Genomic DNA, 6796 nt, shown 5'->3' on the forward strand with positions numbered 1-6796 from the left:
GTTATATTTAATTTACTGTAGATTATTTAAGCAATCAACTTCATGAGTCATAAAAGTGAGGTTTTCACACACATTTTATCAGTTCTACAGAGCTTGTTGTGATGCATCGTCATGTTTTCCTTATTGACAGGAAACACAAAGAATGGTTGATAAAAGAAAAAAACAGGAAAWGRTTTACCTTCTGCTGCACTAACAGGTTCTTCTGTGACTGGAATGGCTGCAGAAAGAATGAAAATATATGAATATGTAAAAATAATCTACTTAATAATCTATCAGTGCAAACATTGCTTAAGTCAGCAGATTTCATGAGACTTTATTTTACAACTTTATTTTCCACAATTATACATGAATCCAGAGATACTTTCAAAATCCTTTCTTGTGATTTTTTTTAAACATGTTTTTGGTGGTAAGTAAAGGGATTCTCTTTTATTACCAATGTTGCACCTGTTTTAAAATCTCTATTTTATTAACTTCAGCTCCTTTAGAACAAATTATATGTTTCAGGTTTAGGAAACTGAAGGTTTACCAACAGTCAAAACAGCTTCAAAAGTCATAAAGCGAGTTTTGCACATAAACGGTCTCAATGCACATGAGCTGGTAGCAGACAGATCTTGTTGTGAAATTTTAACCCAGGACAGATAACTGAGGTTAAATGAAGTTCATGGCAATGAAATGCAGACATGCAGACCCAAAACAAGGCAGGCTAAATAAAGATTWTCCAGAACTGCAGSTGCAAAGATATCTGACAGGGATTTCTCCTTCAGATGATGTAATTGAARAGGTAATTAACTAAAAGGTTATTAATCATTGTAGATTTCCTATTGTACAGAGTAATTACTCCATACTTCAAAAAATGTAAATACCAGCTCATACTGCTGCAGTAAATACTCACAGACTGCATGGACCAAAGTCAACATGGTGAATCCAAACCAAGACAAACTCAGGATCTTCATGGTGGAGATGACTGGGATGCAACTCGTGGCGATAACTTTATTTTCTACAGACAGAAACATAACGCACAACTTACATGAATCCCAATACAAACATAAAATGAAAATGAAAAAACAACCATCATCATCATCATCATCATCATCATCATCATCATCATCATCAAATTTGTGGTCAAGTTTTACCTTCTTGTCTGGTGAGTTTCAGCCTGCAGCTTCAGTCTTGGTTCACCTGGTTTGAAATGAGGCAGAARGAGCAGCACACTGACTTTTCCCCACCCTAAAAACAACGTTCACAGACGCTGAACAGGATCAGACATCCGTACTCAGTAACCACAAAGACAAACGGTGAACAGATCCAGTCTCCATTACGATTCGTTGGAACTTTCAATAGAAAGAGTTTCTTGTTTTCCAGGTTTCAGAACAAACAACACCCTTGATAAATATTCAGTTGAATTGATGTATTTACTCAGCATCATATCTTTACTCAGCATCGTGTATTTACTCAGCACACAACAAAATGAGGTCAGAGCTAAAACAAACTATTAGCTCAAAAATTTTTAAACTTAAAGATAAATGGGCACAGTTAAGTCTCAAATATTGTAATCTTATCAACATGTTTCTGTAAGAAATGTGTTTAAAAATGAGCCACAGTGGCAACTTGATTAAGAATCTGTGGAGGGAGATGAAGCTGTGATGGCACAGAGGCCTTCCAACCTCTGACACGTGAAGCTCATTGGAAAAAAAAAAGTTAAAGTAATAGTGGATGGAAAAAATATGGATCAGAACAGAACAGAGGTTTGATTAAACTCAAATTCAAAACCGGTTTATTGATTTCAAAGGGTAATTAAAGGGAAAGAAAGAAAGAAAGCTCATTTATGAAATTATCTTCTGCTGTTTGTTCCTAGTCTGCATTACAACCGTTGCACCACCAGGTGTCATTGTTGGACCCGGATGTGTCTAATGTCTACAAACGTTTACTCACATTAAKGCCAAAATTCGTTAATAATATCAATTTAAATAAATAAAACATCATAATTCCATAAATTCCTACTCTTAAAAAAATTTAAGGATGAATTCTCTTATCAGGGCTAATAAATGAAACATTTAATGTAAGAAACAAGAGGAATATTCATCTGAGAAAAAAAATAGTAAAATAGCTTCTAGTATTTTATTCTTTATTCTGTTTGTATACATTTCATATTCTAATTTTTGTGTGAACCCACTTCCTTTGACTGACAAAAAAGTAATTTCTAAATTCTCTGATCAATAATCAAGTTTTCTCATTCAGAAATATCAAAACGGTTGATTTATTGAGAGCTATTTCATTCAAAATTGAGTAAATAAATACTGTTTTTAATAATTAATCATTTATACATTAAATAAATAAATTTACCCATGAAATAAAACTGAATAATTATAGAAGTATTGATTTGTTTATTTMATTGTTTCACAATGGTGGTTTACCTTGTGGCACTTTTATTTTTTAAATGTTTGTTACACATTTTAATAAGATTTTTATTCATRTTCTGATATACAAATGCGAGGTCAGGTATTTTTTCTGTGGGGTGGGTCAAGTAAAAGTTCAGCAGATTTGTTATTTTTTTTATTATTGAAACAGCTGTGAATGTGTTTGTTTCAAATATATGAACATTTGTTTTTAATCCAGCAGTTAGGAGAGGAAACTGTAAAAAATGWTGCAAACATGAGCAAAAATAATCCCAGCTGCCTCCTTTATTCACACAGAACTATGACCTCAGCCTAAACATTAACTCTCACCAGTCTCCACATGGTGGCGCTAGTAAACCAAACAGTGACTGACACACTAATGAGTTTCAGGAACTGATAGATGAATGTAAAAAAAATTATGATTTTTTAAAATATATTTCACAAAGTTTGATGTGAGTAAAAACAGAGAATCTGAGAGGATTTCCTGTCTGTGGATATGAGACTAACGGAGCCTCGATGGAAGGTTTTCATTTCAGAAATGSTAAAATCAGGTGGTGTTACGTTTCACAAGTTGGGAAAAAAAGCATTCCTAATTTAACAGTGAAGGAATTAAGGTCAGAGGAAACARCTGAGCAGTTGTGGGACCAGTCGGTGCCTGATGGGGCCCATCATGTTCCCGCTGCRACAACAGACTTTGTTTTTCCTGCTGTAGAGATGAAGTCATGCTCGTTTGATGGAGTCGAGATAAGTTTTCATTTCTTTCTGTTGACATTCTCCAGAAGAGTAAAAATGAAAGACAGAAAGATTAAATTACCTGATTTTTCCACTGAATCAGGAAACTGATTTAATCTGAAGACCATGGAATGAAGTGGGACCAGTTTTAAAGAGAATATGGTGAAAGAAGCATCACATTATKCCCTCTGAACTCCCAGTCCTGTCATCAGTCCAGGTTCCTCAWTATGTTTCACAGCATTTCTGCAGGCTGAGGTCAATACACTGGATAGAAAATGATAGTAATAGTAATTAAAACTAAATTAACTACAGAGTCAATGAAAAGACACTATATACTGCTGCTTACTTCAAACTTACGCATTAATTTTAGAAATAGAAAAAGCTTTGTTTGCTGTGAAAATGGGAAGTTCAGGTTTAAAAGCAGCATCAGGTTTAAAGATTCACACACAAAAAATACTTGATAGTCATAATAATAATTTACTTTACAAGACTAAACGGGGAAATAYTGAGCAATTAGAAATAGGAATATTTCATTCTATGCACAGTCAACATTCATAAAGTGATGTAACTGCCTGTTTCCTGCCATAAAAAAGACAAACACTTAACTCTGCATTATCATGTTTTACACCGATCTTTTTTAATGTTTGTGCCAGGATATTTATCAGATTAATTTGCATAATAATGTGTTTTATGAGCTGTAATCATCTTTGCAAAGCGTGAGCTGAGGTACGGACATTTCCTCATACCAGAGACGCGCAGCAGCAACAGTCCAACCAGTTTCTCTGATGAAAGAGTTTCATCCTAATGGTGGCGAACCAAAACAGATTCCTTCAGCAGAATCTGTTTCAGTTCTGAGGAAACTGGGCCGTTTTTGCCAKAAGGAGCTCTGCTTCCTTTTTATCGGCTGTATAAAAGCTGAAGAATCAAAGTCACGACCTGAGATGGATCGGTCTCATGCTGGAGGTAAGGTGTGTAATTTTAATAACCGCATGGTGATAATACTGAAAACAAATAATCAAAATTAAAGTCCACAATAAGAAACTAACCTGTGCTGATATCTTGATTATGAAACTCATGTTGGATTCTATATGTGTTTTATAGTGACTGAGTTTGTGTTTATATCACTGACCTACAGATCAACAATAAAGAAAAACGATTAGTTTAACATTCAGAAAACTAACAGAAACACTTTTTATTTTTTTAACACTAATAAATGGGTTAATATCTCTGATTGACTGACTTTTTGGTTCATTTGGTTCATGATATTAATTCTCTTTTTCAGACAAAAATATGTTGGTTTTAAAGAGGAATGAAACTAATATAATCTAATTTACTTTGGTAAGAACTTCACTATTTCAAATTTGTTTGTGAACAAATGTAATCTGTGTGAAATTTCCTGAAACCTAATCTCTTATTTATTTCACTTACTGGTTTTATTATTTAGTCGGAATGTATCGGAATATTAATTTACTGATTTTACAGCCTCCATCAGCATATTCACTGATTTCAGCTAACTGCTAAATCAGACACCACAACAAACAAAYTCACTAAAGGTTTTGTTTGCACCAAAAAAATAACAATACTAGCAAATTAGAAAGTGGTGTTTTTTAAAAGCTACTTCCTAAAGTAGCTTTAACAAATTATTTGTTTTTAAATTATATTCATTCATATAATGGCATATTACCATATTCATACTGTGAAACAACCTGCATTAAGAAGTGCTTCTAACATCTCAAAGTTTGAAGTGGCAGGTTGAATTAAACTTTAAAAACAACATTTTGTTTTTCCAAAGTAAATACTTTTTTGAAAATGAGAATCATAAATTTGTGYTAACATTCCTGACCTTATAGTTTAATGATCTGTAAACATCACAGCGGCAGTTTGTTTGATTTGTTGTTAAAACATTATAGTAGAAATTGAGACATAACAAGGATCAAGCTGAAATATCCTGAAACTAACCTAAAAAATAAAMMAGGTGAAATATKTWAAGTTCTGCACCAGCMATGACTTTATCATGTAAAGTCTGAGGAGTTTATGAAGATAATAAATATTTTATCTCTTCTCTTTGTTCACAGATGGATATGAGTCTAAAAGAGTTCTTAGCAGGTGTCTTCCAAAGCCTACCTGTGTCCACGGGTAAATGTCTGCAGTCAGGGTTCATCAGTTTGAGCTAAACATTCAGTTTTAGGCATTATGTCTTTATTTAAACTTTCATCCATGATTACATCACTAAACCTATTTGACCTGGTACCTTTTCCCCATTTTCTCCTGATCATTTTACACCCTTTCTTCCTTTTCTCAAACTCAGAACTTTTTTACTTTAAAAAATTCTCCCTCTTTTGCAACTTTGCAGAATTCAAAACGCCACCTACTGGTGTAGCTCGGTATCTGTGCACAATTTCTCTTCCAGCTTCCTTTCTGGGCACTATTAGCACTAATGCTAACTAGTGATGCTATTTGTATCAAGGCTAAACCAGCTAATGTGTTGGGAAGATTCAAGTTCATTTTTATGTGAACTATTTCTGAGAATATAATGATGATTTAAATTAGAAGTTAACTTTCATTCAAAAAGGAAGAGGGTTTTGCTAACTTTTGTTTTTCCCCTGTTTCGCTCATTTCTAGATMATTTTGTGCAGGAATTCCTTCATGTTCTCCACCAGGATTTGTTTCCCTGCGTGGTTCCTGTGGGAGTGGCGGCTACGTTTATGTCCATTCTCTCTGCCGTCTTTGTGGCATATCGATGGAACCGACCCCCAAACAGCAAGTCCTCCGGTAACTGCAAGATCCTGTAGGAAAACATAATAAATGTGATGTTTTTGTCCAAACAGGTGAATAACAATGCACAATCCAGGCATTTCTATCTACMTGTACTGACATGAACTATGTTTCTGACAGAAGTAAGTGAAGGTGATGCACCCTGYACTGTAGGAGGTAAAGAGACACAGAAGAYTCATGTGAGTGGAAACAGTTTTTATGAAATATTAAGTGACAAAAACAAAGAACTTAAACTTTGATCTGCAGAMACATGAACATCTAGATCAGCTGTTATGGGAAATGAAGGCCATGTTTTCTACAGGGGTGTAATTGTTCTGTTTGCAACTTATTACTACATATAATCCCARGAAGAAKAAAAAAAAGTATCAAATTAACACTGAATGCACAGAGAATCAAAATAATATGAGAATAAAGTTGAAATATTATGGCTTTATTCTGATCATTTTATTTTTAATTTTCTCTAGTAGAATAAATAAATATGACTTATAAAAATAGCTTCAATTACTAACTTGAAGTAATCTTGCATTGAGACAATTTGAAAGTAGTATATTTAATAATCAAAATGTTAAAATGGTTGTGCAAATTGCCTATTTTATACACATTTCTGNACATGAACATCTAGATCAGCTGTTATGGGAAATGAAGGCCATGTTTTCTACAGGGGTGTAATTGTTCTGTTTGCAACTTATTACTACATATAATCCCARGAAGAAKAAAAAAAAGTATCAAATTAACACTGAATGCACAGAGAATCAAAATAATATGAGAATAAAGTTGAAATATTATGGCTTTATTCTGATCATTTTATTTTTAATTTTCTCTAGTAATTTTCTCAAGTAATCTTGCATTGAGACAATTTGAAAGTAGTATATTTAATAATCAAAATGTTAAAA

General features: G+C 33.3%; 1 long non-coding RNA gene across 1 annotated transcript; it reads right to left on the reverse strand.

The window, feature by feature from the left end:
• Positions 1–174: 174 nt before the first annotated feature.
• On the reverse strand, positions 175–1241 carry LOC103460757 (uncharacterized). The gene is made up of 3 exons (XR_532988.1): positions 1134–1241; positions 893–997; positions 175–217 (listed from the first exon to the last, which is right to left on the reverse strand). It is a non-coding gene; the product is annotated as an uncharacterized LOC103460757 (long non-coding RNA).
• Positions 1242–6796: the final 5555 nt, after the last annotated feature.

Source organism: Poecilia reticulata, unplaced genomic scaffold (assembly GCF_000633615.1).
Source record: "Poecilia reticulata strain Guanapo unplaced genomic scaffold, Guppy_female_1.0+MT scaffold_284, whole genome shotgun sequence".
Lineage (NCBI taxonomy): Eukaryota > Metazoa > Chordata > Actinopteri > Cyprinodontiformes > Poeciliidae > Poecilia > Poecilia reticulata.